Source organism: Pipistrellus kuhlii, unplaced genomic scaffold (genome assembly GCF_014108245.1).
Source record: "Pipistrellus kuhlii isolate mPipKuh1 unplaced genomic scaffold, mPipKuh1.p scaffold_m20_p_3, whole genome shotgun sequence".
Taxonomy (NCBI): domain Eukaryota; kingdom Metazoa; phylum Chordata; class Mammalia; order Chiroptera; family Vespertilionidae; genus Pipistrellus; species Pipistrellus kuhlii.
The window spans coordinates 46,480,122-46,489,176 of NW_023425529.1; the positions used below are offsets into that span (position 1 = coordinate 46,480,122).

Consider the following 9,055-nt stretch of genomic DNA (forward strand, 5'->3'; position numbering starts at 1 on the left):
CAGAAACATGCAGAAAGACAGGGACAGAGAGAGAGAGAGAGAGAGAGAGAGAGAGAGAGAGAGAGAGAGAGAGAGAGAGAGAGAGAGAGAGAGAGAGAGAGAGAAAGAGAGGCAAATGAACAAAGTGAGTGGAAGAGACATGGGGATGGAAACAAATGGGATCTCAGAGGTAGAGATTCAGTATGGAGAGGAATAAATGGAAGATCCGGAGAAACACCCACCACTTCAGGTTTGCCTTGGTGATGGGGACTGTGGTAATTTCCCTAAGGATTTCAGCTCTCACAGGCTTCGCACAATCTATGGAAATTAGGACAGAATTGGAGGATGGAAGAGATCCCATTCAAGGCTCTAGTAGTGGCTGGAAGAGAGAAGATGGGGTCGGAGATGGGTGAATCATTCCACTTAGGGTGAGGTCTTGCTTCCCAATTCCCAGGAGGAAAGTGTGAGCTTAAGGGATATACTTCCTTGTTTTGATGACAGGGAAATACAGACCCTGATGGTTGAAGGGGGTGATGATGGCACCTTCTTGCGGTGATGGTGGTGGCACTTACAAAGTTATCCTGTGATATTTTTTCCTTTTCTCTAGTGGTTCTTGGGGACAGTGGACAACGATCAGTGCTTACTGTATATGTAATATGTACCTGTGTCTGAGTACCTTACCTGCCTGTGCCACTTGCACCTGGAACCGTTTGAAACAAGATTATCAGGCCTCCTCACATTCCTGGGAGAGACAGACTGATGAGGCACCAGTGGTAAAAGAGCCTAGTCCCATAATTTCCTGCAACATTTTGAACTTATTCCTCTCCTAGCAGTTTCCCCTTAGCCCATAGAACTTTATTTCATTTTTTTCTTATAGAGAAATCTCTTTTAATCCTGTGCTCTCTTCTACCACCTCTGTCACCTTTTAACCTTTTACCCAAACTTCTACATACTTTTATTTTTCTCCCTCATCTCTCCATTTACTCCTACATTAATTTTTCTGGATTCTGATCTAACACTTCTTCAGGAAAAACAATCCTTTACTCTTTATTTGATACTAGTGGCTCTGTGCACGATTTATGCACATCGAAAGGAAAATAATTACAAGAAATATTTTAATATTACAATTTGCCCTTTCTCTGTAATGGATGCTGGCCGCTGTCTGCAGGGCAACCAGTGGGGCAATCAGCGGGGTGTAACACGATTCCCATTCTTTCACCTGTTCCACCATCCTGTTGTGGTCCCACTCTTGTTGGCGCTCATCCGGGTGCTTTCACTGCCACCCACCACCAGTGCTGCATCGCTGACACGTTCCCCGCCCTCCCCCCCTGGTGGTCAGCGCACATTGTAGTGAGGGCTCAAACTCCTGGCTGAACTCTCAGTCAAGGGGACAATTTGCATGTTAGGCTTTTATTATGTAGGATTTCTTTTATGTATTGAATTTTTCTGACAAGTTTACTTTTTATAAGTAAAATTACTCACTTTTCATTACCCATGTTGATTTAAAATATTTAAAGATATACAAAGATATAATAAACAAAATAAAGAGAAAACCCATCTTTAAGAACATTTTTGAACACTGGAGGAAGCACAGGCTGGAGGGTGGATTGAAATAATGAATTTGTTTTCCAAAGTGTTACAGTGATCTGGCTGGTGTGTGACCCACATCCTGCATGATCCAGGGTTCAAGATCCGGAGAAGGGCCGCGTGCAAATGAAAGAGACCAGACAAGAAATAACAATTTGGAAATATTGGGGGCCAGGCAGGAAGCCCAAAGAAAGGAGAAGGACTTCCACTGGTACTCAGGCTTTGCCAATCTTTTATCCAATTTTGGGTACACATCTAGCCCTTAGTCAGACACGCAATTGTGGAAACAGATTATCTTAAAGGTCAGTAAATATTAGAAAGATTTACTCTGAGTCTATTTGGTCAGGAAATTGCTTGAGCCACCATTGTCTGGATTAAACAATCGGTGTATAGCTCTGGCTCTTGCCAGGGGCTCAAGGATCACCAGCTTTCTGGGATCCTTGTTTACACTTCTCCTATAGTGAAGACAATGGGTGGCTTCATACATGCTGGGTTTTAGGCAAGTTCAATACCTAAATATGGAATCCAGGAGAGAATTTTGGGCTGGAAAGATGGTGATAACAAAAGTAATAACATCTATAATAATAAAAGCATAATATGCTAACTAGGCCAGATATCCTTCTGGACGACTTTCCAGATGAAGCTGGGGCTACGAGGGATGCCCCAGAGGCCCCCAGCCTTGACCCCGCTGGTGTGTCTGCGGTCTCAGGTGGGCAGGTCTCCTGGGTCCCTGTGCTCTCAGCGGCTCCCTCAGGTTCCTCTCCCTGTTGCTGTTGTCCCAGGTGATGTTCAACCATCATCTGAAGCTCTGGGGGTGCAGAGAAAAGGAGGGAACATTGGACATGACTGCTCAGAGCCTCCTCTGTGAACATTCAGCTTCAACAACCACACTGAGCAGCTACCACACACTGCCATCCCCTGAGATCTGAACATGGAGGGACATTCACTAGGCAATTAGGAGGGACTGAAGCTAGACAATAAGTCATATTTCCTACAAAGGTGCCGTGTCCGGCGTGGTTCAGTTGGTTGAGTGTTGTCCTGAAAGGCTGCTGGTTCAATTCCAGGTCGGTCAGTGCCCATACCCTGGTTGTAAGCTTGATTTCCAGTAGGGGTGCGTATGGGAGGCAACCGATTGATGTTTCTTTCTTACATTGATGTTCCTCTCACTCTCCCATTCTCCCTAGCCCTTCCTCTCTTTCTAAAAACAATTATATATATATATATATATATATATATATATATATATATATATATATATATATAATAGCAAGTAAGGTGTAGGGAAGAGCCTTTAAGAACAAAAAGCTCTAACTTGTTGGGATACTTGGGTCTCCCGTGGGGGCCAGAGAAAAGACTCAAGTTAGAGAAAAAAATATTAGAAATCAGAACAACATAGTGCTGGCATAAAAAGAGACACACAGACCAATGGAACAGAATAGAGGCCTGAAATAAACCTATATGGTCATAAATATATGACAACGGGGGCAAGAACAGATAGCGGGGTAAAATTAGTATATTCAATAAATGGTGCTGGGAAACTGGACAGATACACCCAACCCCCACCCCAATACAAAACTTGATCACTTTCTTACACCATATAAAATAATAAACTCAAAATAGATCAAAGACTTAAATGTAAGATCCAAAACCATATAACTAGAAGAAAACACAGGCATAAACTCTCTAACATTACTCTTAGTAATATTCCCCCCCCTGATATATCTACTTAGGCAAGAGAAACAAAAGCAAAAACAAACAAATGGGACTATAAAGTAAAAAAATTTTGGCACCGCGAAGGAAACCACCAACAAAATGAAAAGACAACCCACTGAATGGGAGAAGATATTTGCCAATGATATATCCTATAGGGGGTTAATATCCAAAATTTACAAAGAACTCATACAACTAAACACCAAAAACAACCTCCAAACAACTCAATTAAAAAATGGGCAGAGGACTTGAAGAGACATTTTTTTAAAGAGGACACGCAGATGGCCAATAGATACATGAGAAGATGCTCAATGTCACTAATAATCAGAAAAATGCCAATTAAAACCACAATGAAATATCACCTCACATCTGTCAGAATGGCTATCACCAATAAACCAACCAACAATGAGTATTGTTGAGGATGTGGAGAAAAGAGAACTTTCTTGCACTGTTGGTGGGAATGCAAAATAGTGCATCTGTTGTGGAAAACAGTATGGAGGATCCTCAAAAAATTAAATGTGAAACTGCCTATAACCCAGAGATTTTATTTCTGGGTACTTACCTGAAGAAATCCAAAACACTAATTTGAAAGATATATGCACCCCTTTGTTCATTGCAGCATTATTTACAACTAGAGGCCTGGTGCACAAAAATTTGTGCACTCTGGGGTGGCGGTGGGGGGTCCCTCAGTCCGGCCTGTGCCCTTTTTCAGTCTGGGACCCCTCGGGGGATGTCCACTTGCAGGCACAGGCCTGGGGGGTTGGGCCTAAGCTGGTAGTCGGACATCCCTCTGGCAGCCGGGACCCTTTGGGAGATGTCCACCTGCCAGCTTAGGCCTGCTCCCCAGAGGATTGGACATCAGTGGGACATCCTTAGTGCTGCTGTGGAGGCAGGAGAGGCTCCTGTGAGCTAGCTTCTGGCTGAGCGATGCTCCCACTGTGGAAGTGCACTGACCACCAGGGGGCAGCTCCTGTGTTGTTCGTCTGCCCCCTGGTGGTTATTGTGTGTTATAGTGACTGGTCATTCCTGGTAGCTCCACCACTAGGCTCAATTTGCACATTACTCTTTTATTATATACTAGAAGCCTGGTGCACAAAATTTGTGCACCATGGGGAGGGTCTCTGAGCCCTACCTGAATCCTCTCCAATTTGGGAGCCCTCAGGGGATGTCCACAGTATGGCCTCCCTCTGCAGGAGGCAACTGGGCTGATCAGGGGAAGGTGCCACCCCCATCACCCCACTGCTGCTGCCAATGCCAGCTGCCACAGCTGCCAAGGTGTTTTCATCATCATGGACTCCAGTCCCTTCACCACAAAAAAATGACAACTTTCTTTAGGCATTTTCAAGATGTCTGTTTCATAGGATATGACATTTCTCTCTCTCTCTCTCTCTCTCTCTCTCTCTCTCTCTCTCTCTCTCCCCCTCCCTCCCTCTCTCCCTCTTTCTTTCTCTCTCCTCACCTGAGTATATTTTTCCATTGATTTTTAGAGAGCATAGAAGAAAGAGGGAAAGACAGAGAGAAACATCAATGTGAGAGGGACACTTCAATTGGTTGCCTCCTGCATGAGCCCTGACCTAGGCCTTGGTCAGGAGCCTGCAACCTAAGTATATGCCCTTGACCAGAATCGAACCCGGACCCTGTGGTCAGCAGGCTGAGGCTTTGTCCAATGAGCCAAACCAGCTAGGGCAGGATATGACATTTCTAAGCCCCTACAGCAGTGGGCCTTTGTTTTTTCTTCCAGGAATGAGGTGGAAAAAACCCTAGATTACCTTCTTGGATTCTCATTACCTAAGTTACCAAGAACACTGCGAGTCGTGTACGGGAGTTTAGCGAGTGAGTTGTCAGAAAAGGTGTTTCCTCTGCAGCTCACGTGCGGAGGCGGGACAGCCGGCACACTGTGGCTGGCAGGCCCCGTCCTCTGTGGGCCTGCGCCACCCGTGGCTGGCCTCACCATGTATGCAGTCCCCTCCCACCTGCACGTGCAACCTCCTCCTGAGCGATCGTGACGTTCAGCATCCTGTCTATTTTGAATATTACCTATCTATCTATCTATCTATCTATCTATCTATCTATCTATCTATCTAACTATCTATCTATCTATATATATGATAGCCAAGATATGGAAGCAATTTAAGTGCCCAGCAATAGATGATTACATAAAGATGTAGTACAAATACACAATGGAACATTAGTTGGCCATAAAAAAGAATGAAATTTTATCATTTGTGACAACATGGATGGACCTTAAAGATATTATACTAAATGAAATAAGCAAGATAAAGACAAATATCATATGAATTCCACTTACATGTGGAATTTAAAGAAATAACTGGACAAAGAAAACAGAAACAGACTCTTAGATACAGAGAATAAAGTGATGGTTGCCAAATGGGAAGGAATTGGGGTGCCAGGTGAAAAAGGTGAAGTGATAAGGAAGTACAAATTGGCAGTTACAATATAGTCACGGAGATGTAAAATACAACATAGGAAATAGTTAATAATATTGTAATAACTATGCATGGTGCCAAGTAGGTATTGAAATTATTAGGGGGATCACATTGTAAATTATATACATGTTTAATCACTATGCTATACCTGAAACCAATCCTATCTAATAGAAGAGTGATATGTAAATTAACCACCACTCGTTCATAAAGATGGCGGCGCCCATAGTGGCTAGGGCGCTGGATGCTGGCGATGCTGCCCTGGCCAAGAGCCCTAGTGTCCTGCGTGCTCTGGCCTTCGGAGAGAGGGAGGTGGGCAGGTGGGCCTCTGGCCAGAGGCTGGATGGGGCGCAGGATTCTGGCATCATTGCAGGCTGAGGGACCCTCTCCCCCACCATGCACAAATTTCATGCACCGGGCCTCTAGTATAAAATAATACTGAATGTCAACTCTAATTGAAAAAAATTTGAGCATTACACCCTTAGCAGGGTGAGTTCACATATTTTCTTTAGCTTAACTGCTATAGAGAGATTGTATTTGGGGCTCAGTAGGTTAAGAAGGCCACTCAGCTAGTTGGGAAATAGAGCTGTAAGTCAACTTCAGTTTCTCTAGTAACAACCCCACAATTATAATGACAGACTTCATGACTTCTCAAGGATTCTTTCCAAAGGGGCATTAGGTCAATTGCACAATCTCTGGTTCAGAGGGGAAGAAAGAGATGAGAGGAATTGGGGGTGGGCAGAGGTGAAAGAGGATATATGGGGGATAAATGGTGATGGGGGGGGAAAGGGTTGGGAAGGATCTTCCAAACCTTTCATTGTAGGTGTGGTCCTCGTCACCTTCTTCCGTTGCCGTGGAGACATGGACAAAGTGGACTGTGAACGACAGAACACAGTGGGTGCCGGCCCTCTTACCTGCATCCTCTGCCTTCTCATGCTTTTGGTTTGCAATTGGGGGTGGGGGTGGACTTCAGAAAGCTTCTCCAGCCCCCACAATGGTGAGCCAGGAGGGCGTGGGGGACATGCTGGGGAAGTGTGTGTACATGTACAATTGGGGGGTGCAGGGCAGAGGAACTCAAAGGTTCTGTAGATGGAGTGTTCTTAGTGAGTCTGTGAATTCCCAGGGCTGGGCTGAGTGGGTGGGGCCAGCTCACCTTGAGAAGGGGATTGGGGATCCGGTCTTCATCTATCTCTTAGGGAAACAGAGAAAGGAGATAGTGATGAGGATGGGAGACTCAGAGGGACCCCACGAGCTGACTTCCAGGGGGAAGAGCCTCTGCAATCACCTCCTTCCTGATGTGTGCCTCACATCTGCCCCCAGGCAGTTAGCCCTGGCGGCTGCCCAGGCCTTTTCCTCCCAGCTTCCTCCTGCTCTGCTGGCTGGCTTTACCCCTGCATCTAATCCCGTCCTTGACCCTATGGGTTTATCTGTGTCTGCATCCTTGCATCAGACCCGGAGGTGCCGGGATTTGTGGTCCCTTTGCTGCATATGAGGGAACATTGGAAAAAGAACAGCAAATGGATCCCGCGCAGGGGCCAGGAAGGTGCAATCATTCTCACTGGTTGGAGGCAAGGAGAGACTCGCATCCTGAATTCCCGGCTAGCTGATAAGCATGCCCACTTCTCTTCCACTCCCCTGTCAAGCTCCCTGTGACATTCCCTGAGACCTTGCTCTCTCCCCAGACCTTGATGGGGACACTGGTGACCAGAATGCCAGCTGCTCCCTGAGCTTTTTCTAACTTCCCCTTTCCCCTTTGGGGGCTGTGGAGATGGCTGCTGGGACGGTCCCTCCCCCTCACAGCTGTCACAGACTCTGGGGGTGGGGGCAGCAGTGTCTCAGTTGCTGGAGAAACCTGGAAGGCTGTTGCGAAGCAACCAGCCCTCCGTTGACCACCCCAATTCCTGAGGGCTTAGGAACCAGGTGGTCTCCCTCCCCTTCCTAGTGTTGCTCCACTTCCCAGAGCAGAGGAAATCCTCCTGCTAATCCAGCCACCACTTTTCCCCTCCAGGAGTGAGGATCTCTCTGACTTCTCAGACCTGCCCTTCTATCCTGCACCCACCGTCCCTCACAGGATAATGATTTGGAAACCTATGTGCATATTTGTTATTTGGAAATTTACTACTTATTTGCTCCTGCCACATAGTAGGAGCTATAAAAATCAATGGGCCATATGACATCGCCACTTTTGTAGGTCACATATGGCTAAATATCTGCTAGGTGGGAGATATCTCTGATGCATGGCTGGTCTCCCCTCAGCCATCCCTTCAGCTGCACCTGTGGTTGATCATAGATCAGAAGCCAACCCTTTAATCCAAAGGGTCGAGTCCCCTCTGTTTGCGAGCTCTTCTTCTTAGATGTCCCCTCCCCACAGAGGTTGGAAGGGATATTTTTCAGCTTACTTTTGCTTTCCATGCTTACTCTCCTTTGGAGGAAGAGTAGATGATCTTACCTGTGACAGCCTGACTGTGGCTTCCCCAGCCCTGTCCTTGTTCAGTCCCTGGCTCAGGCAGGTTGGGGTGGGGCAGAGGGCAAGAGTACAGGACACCTTTGTCCCGAGGTTTTCTATCCAGCTTTAACAGAGATCCCTGCCTTTGGGTTTATAGCACATGTGTCCATCCATTAGTAAGGTAGATATTTTGCTTTCATCTCCATTAGGTAATGAGTATCATGTCATTTCTTATATTGATCTGAACTGGATAATCAAAAGGATAAAAATTGAAATTTCCCTAATCTAATCTCAGAAACTCCCCCTCAAATTGTTTCCTGAATGACATTAACTTCCAACCTCCCTCCCCCTCCCCCGCCCCACACCTGTTTCCAGCTCTGAACACATTTCCAGTAGGACAGTCACTCTGTTGATCTTCTGAGCACACATTTTTCATTTTTTTAAATCCTCGCTGAGGACATGCTGAGAGAGAGAGAGAGATAGAGAGAGAGAGAGAGAGGAACATCAATGTTAGAGAGAAACATTGATTGGTTGCCTTCAACCAGAAATTGAACCTGAAACCCAGATATGTGTCCTGACTGGAAATCAAACTGGCAACACTTCTACACACAGACTGATGCTCCAGCTAGGCTGCACACATATTTTTATATGTCCTTGGAGTAGGAAAATATAGATCAGAGGTAGCTCCTGGGTTGGACAAACTCAGTTTTCCACCTGTGAGTCTTTCTTTCTTTTTCTTTTTCTTACATAAAAATATTTTTAAATTTATGTAAAAAAAAAGCACCTCTGAAAGGCAAAGTATTAACTGAAATTTACCTGTAAAATATATGATTAAGAGTAACCTACTAAGAATTCTTACAAATTCGTAAGAAATAGGACAAGCATCTTG

General features: G+C 45.5%; 1 long non-coding RNA gene across 1 annotated transcript; it reads right to left on the reverse strand.

Annotated features, from left to right (window-relative positions):
- Positions 1-2,228: 2,228 nt before the first annotated feature.
- LOC118729385 lies at positions 2,229-6,989 on the reverse strand. Its single transcript, XR_004991213.2, has 3 exons — positions 6,874-6,989; positions 6,532-6,595; positions 2,229-2,374 (listed from the first exon to the last, which is right to left on the reverse strand). It is a non-coding gene; the product is annotated as an uncharacterized LOC118729385 (long non-coding RNA).
- Positions 6,990-9,055: the final 2,066 nt, after the last annotated feature.